The 19,867-nt window shown below is 41.7% G+C and overlaps 1 long non-coding RNA gene across 1 annotated transcript in view; it reads left to right on the forward strand.

Moving 5' to 3' along the window:
- The window catches only part of LOC143844660 (uncharacterized), a 24,532-nt gene extending 10,956 nt beyond the window's left edge, over positions 1–13,576 (forward strand). The window contains exons 2-3 of the long non-coding RNA XR_013234074.1: positions 8,851–8,975; positions 11,154–13,576. This is a non-coding gene — a long non-coding RNA (uncharacterized LOC143844660). The remainder of the gene's footprint in view (positions 1–8,850; positions 8,976–11,153) is intronic.
- The last annotated feature ends 6,291 nt before the right edge of the window (positions 13,577–19,867 follow it).

Genomic DNA, 19,867 nt, shown 5'->3' on the forward strand with positions numbered 1-19,867 from the left:
CCCTCTAGCGTTTTCATGGCAGACTCAATACGGGGTGGTTTGCCAGTGCCTTCCCCAGTCATTACCGTTTACCCCCCAGCAAGCTGGATACTCATTTTACCAACCTCTGAAGGATGGAAGGCTGAGTCAACCTTGAGGCGGCTGCTGGGCTTGAACTCCCAGCCTCATGGGCAGAGCTTTCAGACTGCATGTCTGCTGCCTTACCACTCTGCGCCACAAGAGGCTCTTACAAGGCCATAGGCTATCACAATTTAAAACCACGTTATTATTTACAGTTGTCACATCAGGGTTTAAGACTGTCCCAATTATCAACCATACAGAAAAAAGTTAATGCTGACAATAGACCCTGCAGTTTAGCTGCTTGAAGGAGCCACAATATTAGTCAGGCACTCAGTTCAGATCTTTCCTGCGACCCATACGAAAATAGCAACGCTTTGTGACACATAAGGATCCGTGTCAGAGAACCAATATATTAGTTTGTCGTTTGCTGAAAATTGTTCCCTCAGAGTTATTTTGTACGGAATTTTTTCCCTGAGTTCTGCATAAAATGGACAGTCTAATAAGTAATCTTCAACTGATTGATCCCTTGAGAGAGGGGAGTTTGGGTATACCTCCCAGAAAGGACATCTGAGGGCATTAACTGGAATCTCAGGGCTGAAAAAGCCAACCTTAGTTTGCTCACATTCAGGTCAGCCAAAAACAGAGCTCTATTATGATCTTTTTTGAAGTTCTTAAACCACAGAACACATCTAGATTGCACGATTATAGCTGTATCAATTTTTGCATCCTGAAAATAGATCCACTCGTTTAGGTCTTTTTTAATTTCCTAGATCCACAAGTAAGTCATCCAGCGCAGTGTAGCGTGCAATAATAGCCTTCAGAAAAGCAGAAAGTAGCCCCTTGGTTTCTATAGATAAATTAAAGCACTGATGACTAAAGGATGCAGAGGTAGACAGTTTGTTTTTAACCTGCCAATTTAATAGAACTAAGTGTGGGCATGCTCTGAAGGAAGGAAGTCCTAACTCCACCCTCATCAGAGTGGCTGGAGCCCCTTTTGGTGGAACTAGGACATGTCTCATGTAGATATTCTGGATGGATTCTAAACTGATCTCCACCTTATGAGGCTCTGCATATTCATAGGCAGTGTCTTCTTCCTGGAAGGGGAGATGGCTGCCACACATGACAAGGTGGCTGTGGGGGACTCTAATAGAGACTGATGCCCATTGGCTTCTCCTCAGTTTCATCTTCCCAGGATGCCAGCAGAACTGATAGTTACGGGGAACTTGGCAGGGGTGTCACTTAAACCCCATGGGGTTTTTCGTCCCTCTGGGACTGATGGATGGGAAGGATGACATTTAGTGATTTACCCCCATCTTTGTTTCACCTACATTCATTTGAATATCAGTAAAAGCTGTGGTCTTTATTTATGCTAAGTAAAATGAAACATGGGTCTGTGTTCCCCTTGTGCACCAGCATTGTCCCACCCCTACCTTGCAATTCTCCCATGAATGCTGTCACCAAGTCCCACAAAGGATATGGCTCTAATATTGGCAAAGAAGTTGACAAATCATTTTTCTTGGACCTTTTCAGTACACAGAGATCACTCCAGATGGGAAGCTAATCAAAACTCCAAGCAATAAGCAAACAAGTATCCTATTTTCTTTAACTAAATCAACTTAAACCAGCATATGTATAGATATAAAAAGAAAAAAATCCTGTCTGGAAGGGAGTCTCAGAAATGGGACCCAGGTACCCACTAAGAAGACCACTCTTTACTAAAGCTTGGCATATATTAGAAGGTAGGGAGCAAGCAGCCGTGATGAAGAAATTCCATTCTGGTTGAGATCTCAGCTATCCATAAATTAATTGATCCTACCAAGAGTACAGGACAATGAATTGTCTTCCAAGCAGCACCCATGACCCAAGAGCCTTCTCGAACCCATTATTCCTTTAGTCGGCCCTTGATCCATACCAGTCTGGCTTCCGTCCTGGCCATGGGGTGGAGACTGTGCTGGTCGCCCTGACAGATGATCTCCGGCGCCAGCTGGACCGGGGCGGGTCGGCCATTCTCGTGCTATTAGACCTGTCAGCCGCATTTGATGTGGTTGACCACGAGCTCTTGGTTCACCGCCTCGCTGATACTGGGATTGGAAGGGTGGCTCTTAAATGGCTATCCTCCTTTCTAGAGAACAGATCACAGAGGGTCGCTGTGGGGGAGGAGTTATCCGACTCCTTTGCACTCCCATGTGGGGTGCCACAGGGAGCGGTGCTCTCCCCCACGTTATTTAACATCTATATGCGTCCCCTGGCTCAGCTGGTACGGAGTTATGGGCTTGGGTGTCACCAGTACGCTGATGATACCCAGCTCTATCTCTTGATGGATGGCCGGCCAGATCTCCCCCCAGAAAAATTCGCCAGTTGTTTGGAAGCAGTGGCTGGATGGATCAGGAAGAGCCGCCTGAGACTCAACCCCTCCAAGACGGAGGTCCTTTGGCTAGGCCGAAGGGAGCAGGAACAGGAAGCGCGTCTTCCCTGCCTGGACGGGGTACAATTGTCATCTGTGCCCCAAGCCAGGAATTTGGGAGTGATTCTGGATGCCTCACTTTCCATGGAGGCCCAGGTCACTAAGGTAGCCCGGACGGCGTTTTTCCATCTACGCCAAGCTCGGCTACTAGCGCCCTACCTGCCCCCGGAACACCTGGCCACTGTGATCCATGCAACGGTTACTTCTAGATTAGACTTCTGTAACTCGCTCTACGCGGGCCTACCCTTGTCTCTAACCCGGAAGTTACAGCTGGTACAGAATGCAGCTGCACGGGTCCTCACTAAATCATCTTGGAGGTCCCATGTTCAGCCTCTGCTGAAGCAGCTGCACTGGTTGCCAGTTTGTTTCCGGATCAGGTTCAAGGTTTTGGTACTAACCTTTAAGACTATACGCGGCTTGGGTCCTGCATACTTGAGGGACCGCCTATCTCCTTATGCCCCCCGCAGGGCACTTCGCTCTGCGGGTAAGAATCTGCTGATGATCCCAGGACCCCGGGAGGCACGCCTGGCCTCGACAAGGGCCAGGGCCTTTTCGGTCCTGGCCCCTACCTGGTGGAATGAGCTCCCTGAAGAGCTGCGGGCCCTGTCAGAGCTCTCTGAGTTCCGCAGAGCCTGCAAAACGGAGCTCTTCCGCCAGGCGTTTGTCTAAGGCCGGGTGATGGCCCGGGGCTAAGATCGGACCCCTCTCCCCGGAGGGGGGAGGCCAGTACTAAACTGACCTGGTTCCCCAGAGTGTTCCATCCTATGCCCAATTATCCTCCGTTCCCTTTTGCTCATCCAGTGGGCCTGTACGGGAATAGTTTTAATCGCCATCATTGTGACTTAGTCATTGTTTTAATGGGGTTTTAATGGGGAATTTTAATGGTTAATATATTGTATTGTATTAAAATGTTGTGAACCGCCGCGAGCCGGTTTCCGAGAGCGGCGGTCATACAAATCAAATAAATAATAATAATAATAATAATAATAGTCACAATACAGACTGATGCATCCAGTGATAATAACTACGGACCATCTTTATCTTGTCAGATACCTTCCTTCTCCCACAATAACACTGGGAATCTCTCTGTTCCTAAAGTGACACTAATATCCAGCTCAGACCTCATTGCCCATAAATTCTAAAGCAAAATGCTGCTTTAGAAAATATCATTCTGAATAAAAGAGTTGTACTAAAAACTCATCTATCAGGATTCTAATCTTTAGGTTTGGGCCAAAGACCCTTTAATGTGGCTCCTTAAACTCACTATGACTTCTGAAGGTAAATAGATCTTTTAAAAGTTTTATACACCTGAAGGATAAAGCAAAACAAACAAAAAAACTCTGGGTTAAAACAGATCCTGGCTTAAAATTTCATTCACTTCATTTAAAGGAGAGGAAATGAAAAACAAATTATGAGAAAAGGAGTGAACAGAGCAGGAGTTTATCTATTCTCAGCCTTCTGAGCTGGGTAGAGTAAGTTGTCCAGTCTGATGATCCAGATTTTGAGGAAAGGGTTCTTTAGAGTTAGACAGAACCTCCAAAGTTCACAAGGGATGTAGTAAGAAGGTTTGCTGGTTCCAAAGGATAGGAGTACAGTTGTTCACCTCTGAGCCAGCAGAGGGGTGAGACTGCACAATTTTGGCTGGGAGAACAGTTATAGTTATAGGAGCCAGCACCAAAAGAGAGAGAGAAAGAAAGAATTGTAAAATGTAGGATTTCAGGATGAGTCTATTATAAGAATCCTTGGATTTCTTGGGTGTGATGGAGTCAAAGGGGAAGAGGTTCCCAGAAAAGTAACAAAAGGTGATTGCATTTAGGTGGATAAAGGATCACCCATATCTGAAGCAGGCTGGTAGAAGAAATTCAGATAAAGTTAGTAAAGTAATCAAGCCTACTTGGCTGCTTGATAGTAATTAGATTTTGCAGTCAAGGAGACTTACATTTGCTGATGGGGTTACATTAGTAGACCTAGGCAGGTGTCTGGATTGGAAAACTCCATAATGATTGGTGAGCATGTGTTTGTCTCACCAGTGAAATTTAATCCTGCCCAGATTTTGGCCATGTTAGCATAGGAGGAGCACCTTTACCTCGGCTTTTCCAAAGCAAGGCATTAGAAGCTCCTAAAATGGGTGCCAAAGTGAATTTAGCCAAGATGAAGTTGTGGCCAACAGCAAACAACTAGAAATCAGCTCCTTGATTAGCACTCTGAGTCCCACTATCATTAAGGGCAGAAAGAGAAGTGATTCGTTGCTATGCCTTCTCACGTTTTGATGTTATCATTGCCTCTGACCCTCAAAAACTTTTTTAAAAACTTTAAAAGTACAGTATTTGATCAATTTAGGTCAAGCAAGCATGCTAATTTTTCATGTTTAAAATGGTGTGTTGCTATGTTGTTTATGCTCTCCGTGTTTCTAAGAATACAATAGCATAACCTAAAATATGCCACTTTAGAGTTCCTTGGAGAAGGGATAGGATCCAGAAATGTTATAATAATGTACATTTTCTCTACATATAAATACATTGGAACAAAAGTCAGGTGGTACTTTTATGTTAGTGTGTTTTTTTCCCCATGCCTATCCTAACCTGCAAAAAGCTAACCTGATAAATAATAAACACAGCAGTGCTCTTTCACAATGAAAAATAAAGCAGAGTAGAAAGGAGGAGAAATGTTCTTACTTCATGTGCAAAGATTAATGGATTTTCTGCCCTCTGACTAGGTCTGTTAACAAGCCAAAGACATGTGTATGGGGAAGACTTCAAGACACTGTAAATAAAAAGATCAATGTGAAATCAAGTCCCTTTCCAAACATGTTAAGTTCTCTCTAAGGATACCATGCAAGGGCCACCAATACAGTTAATGCCAGAATTCTGTTACAGCTGGATCTTAATTACATTCTTCCCTTCTTCCATAATGCACTTAGTATTACAGAGAATCGTACTGTGAACAAGCAACACAGAGCCAAAATGGTTTTCCAACTGCAAAAAAAAAAAACATATTTAAATAACATTCATATTAGAGAAAAAATATAAAAGGGTATCTTGAGCTGTAACAAAATTCTGCCTTTAAAATAAAACAAAAAAGCTGGCACATAACCATATTGGAGTTTAAATCTCCATTATTTCCTTTCTTGTTTCATGACTGAATCTATGCAAATTAACTAAGGAAAGTCCGGTGAAGTTTGGGTTGTATATGTAAAATTAGCAAATAAAACAAATAAAACCTGCTATCTTGCATTTCCATATTTATCCTTACTCAGTACACCAAGTGCTTAAAATTTAAAACTGTAATACAATAAAAATTATTGTGGTTTTTCATTTAAAAGAAACAGGATCCAATGGTATAGCCTTGTATACGTACATTTCATTCTAAATTTACGTCATCATCAATGCTTGCTTTTTAACTTTGTGATCAATTGCATACTCTTTGCTGGTCACGGACTATATTCATAAACTGTACTGTACTTTATTCTAAACACATGTTTAGGTCTGATTTGGAAAATCAACACTCTCTTGTGTTCTTCATCCTACACTAAGGGTCAGGTTCTTCCCTGCAAACACTATACCTTTTGCTCCACCAACTCACATCAATATTCTGTAAGGCTATACCATAGATTAAATGTCAATCTATAGGAATTTAAGGAAACCTAATTCACCTATTGTCATCTACTACAGCAGAAAGAGGAAGCTATTGTTAGCCTGGCTAAGCCATGTCAACCATTTCACTGTCTGTACCAAGCCAGGAACATGGATGGGTGAATCTATCAATTTGGAATTTGGTGCTGTACAAAAAAAAAAAAAATCCTTTACTTGTTCTCCCATGTTGCCTTTACAGGAAAAAGAAAAGAGCCTGAAAGAAGACAGCAAGACTCAAATTGTATGCTCACAGGATCTGTCCCCATGACCAACACAACTGATTTTTTAACATTTATTAATGTACTAGCTTCAAAGCCCGTTCCTAAGAACGGGCCCTGAAAGGGTCCCCTCCCCTGGCCCCTGGCTCCTGGCCAGGCAGCTTAAGGTGGCTTTGGGCCGCAGCTCACAGCTGGATGAAGTGGGGTGGGTGGGGGCTGGGCAGCACGTTAGCAGGGCCAAGACAGAGCTCCTTAGCAGGCAGTCAGCAGGCCAGGAGGCCCTTGTTAGCAGGCCCAGCCTAGCAGGCCAATAGGCCCTCGTTAGCCTCCGCCACGACCCTTTGCCCAGGGCTCTCTCCCCATACCTGCTGCTGGCTCCAGGCACTGAGGTGTCTGAGAGAAAAGAGGCTAGAGTCCAGGGACAGAGGGCCCCCCCCACACACTTTACTCTTGTGGTACTTTTTTCAATAATATGCTTAGACTCCCCCTCCCCCCCTTCTTCTCAACTACCAAAACTACAGCTTGGGTCTATTTTATCTCGTTGTTACCTACCTCTCTGTACTACTGGGTTGCTTGGCTTTTTTGTTTGTCTTTTAGGAATGGCTGGTTTCTGAGAAAGAGACACATACTTCTCAAGCATGGTTTTGATGATGCAGTTGTTGTTCATCAGGCACCCAAATGAAAGTATTCTGACAACTAAAACTGGCTCAGGCTGTTCAGACAAGCTTACAAGCTTACAGGACAGTGTGATAGGTGCTCTAAGGGAAGGCACAGGCCAGTAGCATAAACCTGTTCAAAAACAAACACATAAAGATGGATGGAAAACAAAAGCCCTCCAGTCTAGAAACCATTTGAAGAAAAAGAGCAGTTTTTAAAAAAATAATCAACCTCACCAATCTACACCTGCATGACGATTCCCAAAATGCAGTGGAAGGATATACAGGTTTTTAAAAATATAATTTAGAACCCCAAATTTAAAAAGCATTTTCTTTTTTTTACCATTTAATTCATAGCACTTTTAATTTAGCACTTTTAATTCATAGCCAGTTATGATTCAAGTCATGGGGAGTTTTTCAATCACTAATGGTTACTTTCTTCTCCTTCTCTAACTCCTCTCCCTCTCTCCCTCTCTCTCTGGTAGCAATTTTAGTGAAGACATTCAGCAATTCATTGTAAAAATATTACAGTTTTAAAATGTCCGGAGATTATGTTGTATGTCCATTTATTTGTTTAATTTTAATGTACAGAGGTGTAATTAGAACTCATTACTAGCTGTAAACCCGTTATAAAGCAGGATGGTATTTATTGTGTTGTTGAGAATCCTCCATGTAGTTTCACAACTAATTAACTCTTGCAGAATTGTTCCTTGAACCTGGAGCTCATTGCTGCTGCTTCAATACATCACCTTTTTCTCAATCTTCTGAACAGAATGACCGGGCTGTCATTCTTGTTTTGAAATTTCTGTTGCAGCAGCCACAGCTGTTTTTCTACAACCTTCTTCCTTCATCTTCTTTTCAAAGACTCCAAGTGGCTGCCAAATTGCAACTTCCTAGCTCTTCTTTCTGACAGTTTCATTGTACTGTTCAATCTACAGGAAAATAGCCACATTAATACAGCTTAATTAGCAAAACTGCTAAGTAAGGGAGAATAGAGCAAGCACGAAGAGTCTCTTGTGGAGGTAATAAGCATGCCTTTGGAAAAAAAAATGCCAATTAAACTATTTGCCACTGTGTAAATTTTGCTATTGTCTTAGTGGAAAATGGCCATTTGGTGCCTGTTCTAATGGTGAAATCTATCATATAAACACCTAAGTAATTGGCTATGGGAATTCTAAACCATATTTAAAGAGTTTACAGAGATGATACATAAACATATAAGACATTTAAGCTATTAGAAAGGTAATATTTTAGACACAATAGGTCTTTAAGCTGGATGTTTCTATTATAACATTTTTGTTGAGACTGTCATTTTATAATCAGTGGGTCAGTCCTAAAATGAGAAAAGGTCATTTGGTTCAGATATTACCCAGTCATTATATCTGGTGTTTAGAGACTGGCATGTTGGTAGCTAATTAGCCCCATCCCCATATTGATCCACGTGGCTCAGTGTTAGAGCACTTGCTTTGCCTGCAGAAGCTCCCATGGTCAGTCTCTGGAATCTCCATTTTTAAAAGATTTGGGTAGTAGGTGAGGTGAAAGATTTAAGAGGAGATACTAAGCTTCAAGACTCTTGTGAGCCAATCAGAGAAGATCCAACAGACTTTGATAGATGAATAATCAACCATCAGACTCAACATAAGGCAGCTCCCTGTATTTATGTGCATCTCAACCTGTATACCAGTAATGTTGCTGCGAACAACATGGCGATGGTAGAAGAAAGTATGCAAGTTCTGGATTCTGCCTTTGACTGTAAGGCTACTGGCTGTTATTGTTAGGCTCTCAAACCTTGAAACTGCCTCTGTCGATCTTTATTTCAGCATCTCTACTGTTTGATCTCCCTGACCTGGATGACCCAAGCTAGCCTGATCTTTTCAGATTTGGAAGATAAACAAAATCAACCCTGGTTGGTATTTGGATGGGAGATCACCCCAGATGTCCAGAGGTAGGCAATGACACACCACTTCTGAACTTTTCATGCCTTGAAAAACAGATGAGGTCATCCTAAGTCAGCTGTAACTTGACATCACTTTCCACCACTAATGATTGATCTAAAGATACTAAGAAATCTCCACAGCTCATGGGTGATGTTGCAACAATGCAATATGGCATTAGTGAAAGCCTCTCCTCTCCTCGCAGATAACTTTTCATTAAGCCATGCTTCTATTCTTCTGCCACGCTATGGCAGAACTGGTCAGCTGAGTGTAGGAACTATAGCAGATGACAACCAGTTATGGTTGACAGGCCTGTCCATATGAAACTGCGATTCCTGATGTACCTCACATCTTGGAGTGTGATTTAAACATGGCAGCCCCTGTGAATGGGAAAGCATGTTGATGCATCTTATATAGATTATGATTTGCATTGTGCACTGATTCATATGCATGAAGCAGAAGCATTCAAAATCTACATGGCCCAGGTAGCAGCTCTACTAGGTTGCATTTTCTGTATTTCACAAGACATATATTAACAGCCCCCCATACAAAGATTTAAATCAGCATTGAGAAACTACTTCCCAGGTTATTTCTTGCCTAGCTTGCAGGAATTTACAGTAGAATTCTGTGACCCCAATCGGGGCTTATTGTACCACTATTGGTTCCCTTGGTTTTGCACCTTTTGTGCCCTGTGTCTTATAGACTGTTGTTCTAGCTTTAAGCTACTACTCCAACAAAATGTTCCATCATAATCTCAAGTTGAATTAAGACGGTCTCAGTTTAGAATTGTTAGCTTTGCCCAATCATGACTGTAAAGAAAGCGAGAAACCCTTGGCAGCATAAGTTTAGCAGTGTGTTAAACCAAGATCAAGCCCAACAGAAGCTCCAACCTGCACTACATGATCATGATCAGCTAGCATATTTGCGTAGTTTACACTATTGCATATAGAACTCCATTGTCTTCAGGCAATCCACCAGCCTCAGCATTAGTCTGGATGCTAAATATTTCACAGAAAAAATGAAATTTTTAAATGACAATAACATTTGAGACGTATTGACAAGATGAATAATGATATCAACATATATATTCAAGCCATAGCCCCAAAACAACCTGTGGCAAAGAGTGAGGAAACAAGTTGCTACTTCCATGAGGAGTATTCCAAAGCAATAACAAGTTTTGCAAAAAATCCAACTGAAGAGGATGGAAAGTTGCCAAGCAGAATAGGGAGCGTGTGTTCCAAGGAGACACTAAGCTCAGTAAATCCATACAATATGCATTGTTATCTTGGGGCTGACAAGAGCTGCACAGGGGAGGCATCTGGAACTGAATAGTACATGTATTGCTGTGACTGTGGTTGCTGAGGAGGTGCAGTCTCTGAAGCAGTTGGAAACTGCCGCTTCCAAGGGATCAAATACAAAATGCACCCAACAAGCCTTTAGCATTTATTATCTAGTGGGGGATGGGGTGGAGATCTCCAAGCATATGTTTATACAAAGACGTTTTCCAATGCTGTTGTACAGCAGTGAGACATCACAGTATCCTACAACCATATAAACTGCTAACACCCAAATCCACCATAACTGTGATTTCAAAGGAAGGCCATTGGAAAAGAACTATCCAAAGAAGGCTGATACTGATGTGGGAAAGGCAACCCCACTAGAATCAGACAAGAGATTATCTAGTAAAGCTTCATGTTTCATACAGAGGCTAATCAGATAGCCCTGGAATGTCAACAGAGGACTACACTCATTCTCAACTCACCACATGCAGTTATTTTAGCATGCCTTGCAAATGAGGAACAGTAGCACCAAACTCCCTTACTGGTTAGCATTTTTTTGGATCCCCACATTGTAATCCTACCTCAGTACTCCCTACCCCAATACTACCTCTACACTGAACAAAGTTTATGCATTCATTTATTAAAATATTTACTCTTGGCTCCAGTTTGAAGCCTTCCTCCAATCTAAGGAGCCTTCCAACTTAAGTGGCTCTTCCATTTTTGAGGAAGGTGACAGAGCAGTGGTGGCTAGGTAAACTTGACCTATGGAGTTCTGCAAGGTATCATCTGATCCACCAGGTACCATCTTTTCTCCCATGTTTTTATAATATCTATATGAAACTGATGGGAGAGGTCATGTGGAGGTTTAGGCTGAGTTACCAATGACACTCTATCTTGCCCTTCCAACAGATCCCAGGGATCCTATGGAAACTAAACAGGTGCCTGGAGACAGCTTTGGGGTGAATGAGCATTCAGAAGCTGAAATGAAATCATGACAAAATGGCGGTGCTAATGGTGGAGGAAGACTTGACCCAGGATTTGGGATGTTTGCCATTCTGTATGTGGTTGCACTCACTCTAAAAGGATCAGGTACATAATCTGGGGTTGCATCTATATAACAAGTGGCAACAGTGACTGAAGTGCCTTCCACCAGCTTTGACTGATAAGTTAGCTGTGGCTCTTCTTGGACAAGAAAGATATTGCTACTGTGGCGCATTGCTTGGTAATAGCCAAATAAGATTACTATTATGCTTCTACTGTAGGATTACTCTTGAAGCCTGTCTAGAAGCTACTGTTGGTACAGAATGCTGCAGCCAGAATACTGACTGCAGTGGTCATATTACTACATTATTGCTTCACCTGACATTGGCTTCCAGGCCCAATACCAGAGTGCTGACATTGACTTTAAAGAGCTATAAAATTTGGAGCCTGAGTACCTTAGAGACCATATGAACCTATGTGACAACTTCAGTCACCTTTGGGGCCTTCTCAGCTATGGCACCAAAATTTTGGCACTCTCTTTCCATGGGAGATTTGTCTGCTTCACTCTATCATTGCCTTCTGCCAGTGGGTAAGCATTATAGATTTAAATGTAACAGTTTGTTCTCTGCTCATGCATTCATACACTACAAGTCTGATGATCTTAAGTAGAGGAACAATGTTCAATCATTCTCCTAAAGGTTTTGCAATGAAGGTGTCATTTTCTGTTGTTGTTCAAAAGTCTGTTTTGATTCCTTTGCATTAAGATTTGATGGATCAAGACAGAAAAATGAGTCTTGCATAAGAAAGAATAAACTATCCTCAGCAAGCCCTTGCCACCCATTGACATTTAGGCAAGATCTTCCAGATTTAAAAAAAAAAACATACACCCCTATTTTTTGCTGTGATGTAAACAGAGCAGAAAGTATTACAATAATCTCTTTGATGCCCCACTGAAGTATATAATACTTATTTTATATGAATCTCCTGTTCATGCTCTAGTTGCTGGTTCACTTTCTCAGCTTGATTTCATCAGTCTTCCTGCTCACTGCTTCCCCCCTCCTACTCGCTCCTCCTGTACCTCATGCTAAGGTTTTTTTCTGGTTAAACTAGATTACACTTAATATGCTGTTCGTGTCAAAATCCATGTATTGCGTTTTCAACTGCTAATGAAAATCTATAGTCAATAGGTTGTGCCAATAACCATAAAATATCTGATTGATTTAGAATGTCTTATATAGAGCTCTGAGTATGCAGATAAAATATTATCTGTGTATATATATATATATTTGTATCTCCTATCCAGATACAAGTATTGCTTTTCTGAAGAATTTATCCAAGTTCTATGACTCTGATTTTAACTAACATGTCTTCCAGGCTTTCTCAAGTTTTCTTGGTGGAGCTAACATCATTTGGCCAATATTGTCTCCCATGCAAGATAGGCAAGTTACTTGGATTTTAGTACCTCAATGCTGGGAGGACCCTTGCTTCAAAGACAATAGTACCCTGGCTCTGTCATAGGCACTTTAGCTCGTTTTCTGCTCTTTATGAATTACCCCATAAGTGTAGACGTAGACCTATACATAGATACAAAAGACTAAACAACCTCTGCACCATCTAGAGGTTATTCATGCAGGGCGTACGGTTCCATGGCAGATGTGGAACTAACAAACTGCAGAACAGGGAAGTCATTTATAAATATTTTAAATAAATAAAATTGAATAAAAATGCCACAGAACATGTGAATAGGTTTTCTGAAGTGAGGGCCTGTCAGTAAACCATTTGAATGCTGCTTGACAGTTCACATTGAAATTTTTAACCATATGCATTATGCATGTCTACACAAAATGCCAAATTCTGCTTCCTAACTATCAAAGGGACTCCATAAGGAAATATAGTTTTGTTTCCTTTATTTTTAAACAGTGGTACAGTATGTTGATCAGATTTTCTTAGAGGGTACATGTACTAGTAGATGGCAATTGTTTCTTTACTTTTTTTAAAATTATGAAACAGATTCCTAACATTTTTCATTCTTTCATTTTGAAAGTGTTATTAATGAAGCAAGGATAAAATAATTGCACCCTGAATGGTTGAGAACAATCTAACCTGTGTGAAGACAATCTAAGCATTAGATTGCAAATGCTGTAAAAAAAATACAATTCATTTCAAGATCTCTGCTTTCTGCTGTTACTTGAAATAGGTTACTGCTGTTAGATATCTGAAAGACTCTATATATTTTTATAGGGATGAAGGGGGGATGGGTGTAAAAGAAATTCCTGCGAACGCCTGCTGAGTTTAATTGCACTACAGCTGGCACTGATTGTAAGTAGAGAGAATGGGGTTTACCCAGTGATTGGCTGTCATTACATTCAATTTTATTGTCTTTTCCCTTTTCAGTTTTATTCTTCTAAGTTGAAAGGGAGCATGAGTTGGAGGGATTAGGGACCTAAACCAAGGAGAAATCTTATGATCTCTGGGAAGAATAAGATGTGGTGCTTCATGGACGAAAACATCTGAAAAAGAAGTACATGTGCCTGAAGAGCGAACGCAAAGCTCTTGACAGCTAAAATGCAATAGCTACACAGCACTGCAGAGAAAGAAAGGTTTCTGGGTTAGATATTGAAATAGGTCACCACGCCCAGAGCATGCAGGTCTGGAATTCTGAAAAGAGATAATAGCACTGCAGATAAAACAGGTGACTGCAAGCAAGGAAGAATAAAGAAGTTGTGGTCATTCACAAAACTTGGGAAGTCACAAGGTGAAATTGTTGAATGAGTGGGTCACAATTCTGCACAATCATAATCAATTACAGAGTAGGTGGTACTTCTTGTCCAAGTATCATTAAGATCTCATAAGTCATATCTTTCCATTCAAAAATTTAGAAATGGAAGTAGAACAGAAGCAGCAGCAAGTTGATCGTTGTCAGGGGTGTGTTCTTTTTGTCAAAGAAATGTGTCTTGCACGCCATTAAGACTCAAAGGCTCACCATTTTATTCAATAAGATGTCAGGAAAGGTGACTGAGCATCATGGGTGGATAGACCTTGCAAGAAACATGAAAATCATTCCTGCTTTTAGTTTACAGTAGAGTCGGGTGTAGGAAAATGAAATGAAATTTTAGAGCAATAGGCAGACAGGTTTGATGGTTTGAGAGATCTGGTAGATCAGCTAACCATAATTCAAGAAAATCTTTTTTTTCCCTTAATATTCCCATGATGTACAAACACAATTTTGTGATTACAACATCTGAATGTGGGTTTGCTTATTGTTCCTTATGTGTTGCATATTGGGAGCATTTTAAAACTCTTTTTTTCAAGAGATAATGTTCATTTAGAGGTTCATTTTACAAAGCAACTACATTTTTTTAAGATTAAAATATTTGGGCTCTAGGTGAATAATGTAATAACTTCAGGTAACATTGGTCAGTAGAGAGATGTAGGTCAAATTCCTTATTTTGACGTAACACTCACTTTAAAATTGAATATTAAAAATGTTGAGAAAAAATTATCTTGAAAAATTGGAATGGCTAGACCTTCCTCAATCTTAGTGTCACTCATGACCAGTAGTATCTCCCAACATGGTGATGAAGACCATGATCGTCAGATCACGCAAAGTGGGGTGAATTAAACAAAAATAACAAGAGCAATTCACAAGATCATATTTCATATCAAAGTTCATTTATGTGTTTATTTAGGGAAATTATACACTGCCTCTCTAGAGACATGCTCAAGGCTTGAAGAAATTATGTGAGGAAAACAACATTTGACCTCTTGAATCTCTCCTTCCCAATTCCCTTATGCATGTGAAAATGTTCAAGAGGCTTCAACATTACAGTATTAAGGATATTTTAAAAAATGCTAGAGTTTTAGCCTGCCTTTTCTCCAAAAAGCTTGAAGTATGTGGTTCTTCCTTTCTAGTTTATCCTCATAATATCCCTTTGAGAGAGGTTACTCAGACATGGTTATCAAATGTTCCATGGCAAATGGGGTTTTCAACCAGAATTTCCCCACCATTCTGAACGCTATGCCACACTGAACACTATGCCGCACTGATTTTGTGTCTTCATTTTGCAATGAAGATAGAGAAAACACTTAGATATTGTGAGTGGAAAGGAGACTATCTGATAAACAGTAAAGCAGTTTTACTAGGAGTGATAATTAGAAGTCCTTATACTTGATGGTCCTATAGAACTGGGAACAAGCTTCAGCCAGAAAATTGAACATTTACTTATTAATATTTATTTTATCTGCCCTTCTTCCTAGGAGATCAAGGTAAAATTCATGTCTCCCACACAGTTTTTCCTCACAATAACCTAAGGGGTAAGTCAGCTTGAAGAACAGTTGCTGACACAAAGTTCTTCATGGCTGAATGGGGATTTCAAGCTAGGAGAAAATGAAGAATAGGAATATAAACTGTTTTAGGTGACATATAAAAATGTAACCCTTAACAGTTACTGGTTAACAGATAACTAGTGCTACTGCTGTGTTTTCAAAGCCCCATGTTAGATCTTAGGAAAGACCATGAGCAGATTTTTTTTTTGAAGTATGGATAGTTCTTCCAGTGTAGTTTGATTGAAGAGCAGCTCCTGAATGTGGGAGACCCTCCTCATCAAAGTAGACTGAGATCTGGGGTTCTGCTGAAAGTAGGAGAAATCAACAAAAATGTTCACTTTGTAAAAATGGAAGGGAACTTCAATTCACAGAAAAGGGACTATGACTATAAATCCTTGCAAATACGAGTTCCACTGGGGCTGAGGAGAAAACAACAATCCCAAGGCATTAGAGGTCAGTTACTGATTGATAAAGGGGTCTTATAAAATTGTAAAATTCAGGAAAAACTGAGTAGTGCTTGACTGATTACAAGAATTCATTTGATTCCTTGTGAAACAAGGATTTCTCCAAGGAAACTCACTATTACTGTTGCTCTTTGCCATTGCCCTAATACCATTTCACAATCATTCTCACCAGCAAAGGCCTAGGGTGCCAGCTTTCAAACAAGACAAATTGATGGAAGATCTCTCCTGAATGTTATGCAAGCTGTTGAAGGAGAAAAACAAGAACTGAATGACTCCACCAAAGAGAAGCTTCTAGCTAAGGTGTACAAGGTAGACTTATTTAGGATTACAGAAACCAAAGAAAAATGTTTAAAGGTTGCAGTCAAATGTCACTTTGACAACTGGAAGGAAAAGCACTTGCATGGGCAAGATTTGAAAGACACAGAGAATAAAGTTGATATTAAAAAATGCCTGGGAGTCACTCCCAAATGGACACTTGAAGAAAGTAATGGAAGGACTCATTCTAGCTGCACTTACTTTGTTTTTTCCAGTGTGGATCCTGTTGAATTCAGATTGATTTGAATTTCCAACACTATGATTCTATGATTTTAATGGTGATGCTTCACGCTATTACACTGGGTTCTCATTAAACACAGTAGCTTTCTACAATGTACAATCCTTATCCATGGTTTCTTTATATATTTGTGAAACAGACTGGGGGGTGGAATGTGTCTGGCTGTCCAAGTTGGAATAGGGCCTACCAGGGTACAGCCAGCAAACCCTAACCCTAAGCTAGCTGCACCTTGATTGGCCCTGCCCCTGCAGCTCCCTCTGTCCTTGGACTCTAGCCTCTTTGCTCTCTGACACGCCTCAGTGCCTGGAGCCAACAGCAGGTAAGGGGAGAGGGCCTTGGTCAAAGGGTCATGGTGGAGGCCCTGCTGATGAGAACCTCCTGGCCTGCTAAGCTGGGCCTGCTAAAGAGGGCTTCCCAGCTTGCTGACTGCCTGCTAAGGAGCTCTGTGCCAGGCCTGCTAACAAGCTGGCCAGCCCTCGCATGCCCCTCTTGATCCAGCTGCGTGGCCCAAAGCCACCTTAAGTTGCCTGGCCACGGGCAGTGACCCTTTCAAGGCCCGTTCTTAGGAATGGGTTTGAAGCTAGTTAATTTTTAACTCAATAACTCTCCTATCTTTGACGTGAGTATCTATTATACTTTTGAAAACAAAGTGACCACAGTGTAATCATGTATGGTTCATTTTTAAAATTTATTTGTTACATCTATATGCCATGTTGTTGCAAAAGGACTTCTGATGGCAGTTTGTTTTAGCTGCACTAGTCTTATACACTAGTCTTAGTTGAAGCCACTTACCAAACCTGGGCTGATTCTGCACTTCCTTTGTTTATTCCATTGTGGATACTGCTGAATTCAGATCAATTTGAACTGGGGTCTTCCTCTATCCCCCCTCCCCATTGAAACAGAAAGTGTTCTGCACTTGATTGTGGAAGCACAGAACGGGGGGGGGGGGAGCCAAGTGCAGCAGGAGTCTCTTTCTTTCCTTTCTTGAGGGGGGGGGGTGGAGATAGCAGAGGAGGGTGGAAAAAACCAAGAGGCAAATCTCTGCTGAGAGAAGTTAGGGCTTCTGGAGCACAGTAACTTTAAGGAAAGCCTTGCAACTGGGAAGACTTGGAACTAACACCCTGACCAATCAGGGAAGAGTTCCTTGCTATAACGTTTGAATTATGAGGCATGAGACAGAGTTATTTCGCAAAGGCTACAGATCTGCACATTTACTCATGGCAATTTTTGAAATATTGAGGCTTATATCCACTCCAGGATATCACAGGGGAAAGGTAGGGTCACCACGAATGAATCATGTTTGTTGGAGAGGGAAAATTTAAAGCACCCAAAATCAAAATGCAAATTGTATAGACGGGAGAGATTCATTCGAACTGGGTAAAAAGCCCCATGCAGATTACACCCTGGTGAGTTGTGCAAACTGAATTCTAGAAAGTTGCCCAGCAGTTGCTTTTGAGCTTCATCCTGATGAATGCTCCATCTTCTTCCAAAGCCAAAGGGCTAACCCAAGGAACCAGTATATTCCATTTACCAAGGGAAGAAGTTCCTGACAGAGTGATTTCTCACTGGAACAGGCTTCATCGGGAGGTGGTGGGTTCTCCATCTTTGGAAATTTTTAAAAAGCCATCTGACGGAGAGGCTGATTCTGTGAAGATTCAAGAGGGTGGCAGGTTACAGTAGATGAGCGATAGGGTTGTGAGTGTCCTGCATAGTGTAGGAGGTTGGATTAGATGACCCAGGAGGTCCCTTCCAACTCTTATTCTATGAGATTCTACATCACCCTCTGGTGAGACAGCACTCCTGGGGTTCTCCAGAGGTATTTTGGTACATGGTGATTCAGATTCAGATTGGCAGACTAAGAGGAGATGCGGGCACAAGTATATGCTCACCTCTCAACGTCCAGTTACGGGCAGCCGAAAAGTGGCACGCCAACCTTCAGGAATGTCAGTTGCTGAACTCCCTTGGGAACTAGTCATGAACAATGTGCATGGGCAATTTTGCTTGCAGGAGGAAATACCTAGTTCTCTGGAAATACCTAGTTCTCTGGATGTTTGTCAAAGGGCATAAGAGGAAGGCTTGGGCCATGACAGAGAGGTCCAGCCAGACCATCTCCTTTGTGGCTTATAACCTTAGCAAACAGTTGGTCTGCAATCCATAGGACTCTGCAGGGTAAGCCCTCACTATCACAGCCACCATGCCCTCTTTCGTGCCCAAAGGGGCCAAACATCCACTCAATCACTGCCATCTCACCACAATTTGTGGTGGAGGACATGGAGGGATACTGTTCAGTGGGGGAGGTGGGAAAAGAATAGCAGCTGAACTGCTTTCATTCCCCACTTCCTCAGCTGCCAACATGCCCATGTTGGCCTGCAGGCCCTTGAGTCTCACCAGTGATTAAGCTGGTTGGTCTGCCCAGCCATCCTACCCTTGCTGTGCGGGTCACACATGCTCACCAACATGTAGCCCTTTTGTGTAATGTAAGTCTAAGAGTGGGTCTGGAGACTGGTTTGTAGCCTTCTACCTGCACACACACTGCTGAAAGTATGTTGGAATATCCTGCATCTGGATCCAGAAAGGAGGCCAAATCCACCCAAGCCTTGTGTCAAATGAGAGCACATCTGTGCAGTTCTTAAAGGGCTTAAGCAGAGAGATGATGGACTACTCATTGTTGTTACTTCTCAGCCTGGAAAATCCTGGTCTCAGAGACCAGGGCATTCAGAGCTCCCTTTTGCTCCATCAAATACTTCCAATGAGTGACCACATCATCTATTAGGTGGTGCTCCCATATGCCCATTAGTGCCTGCTTTTCCCGATGATAATGGGATGATAATGGGATTCTCTGCATTGCAAGAGAAATGACCCATGATGTACTAGCCTTTCTAGAGCAGAACACAAAACTCATAGGGCCTCAGTATCAAAACTGGGCTTCTGTTCAAAACCTAACCCCAAGGCATCCTTAACCAATGGGTGGGGGAAATAAAGAGCTAGGTCAATGTGACTCTGTGGAGTTTATATGTTATTACTCTGTGTGCATAGGGAGAACCGTTATTATTGCTGTTCTATAGGTCTCAACTGTAGGTCTAGCAGACCTGGTGCACACAACCGTCAGATTTTAATTTAGTTGTCTTAAATATGAATCACTCTAGTCTCTCTGCGTAATCATGCTTGCTACATGGATGAAATGTCTCTTATTTGAAGCAAGTTGCCACATGATAAGCTTATTGGAATAACAAGTGCCCTGTAGGGGGGAAAGGAGGAGAGCCAACAAAAATGTTCTGGGATCAGCCTATAAATCTGTT

This window comes from Paroedura picta, chromosome 9, assembly GCF_049243985.1.
Source record: "Paroedura picta isolate Pp20150507F chromosome 9, Ppicta_v3.0, whole genome shotgun sequence".
Taxonomy (NCBI): domain Eukaryota; kingdom Metazoa; phylum Chordata; class Lepidosauria; order Squamata; family Gekkonidae; genus Paroedura; species Paroedura picta.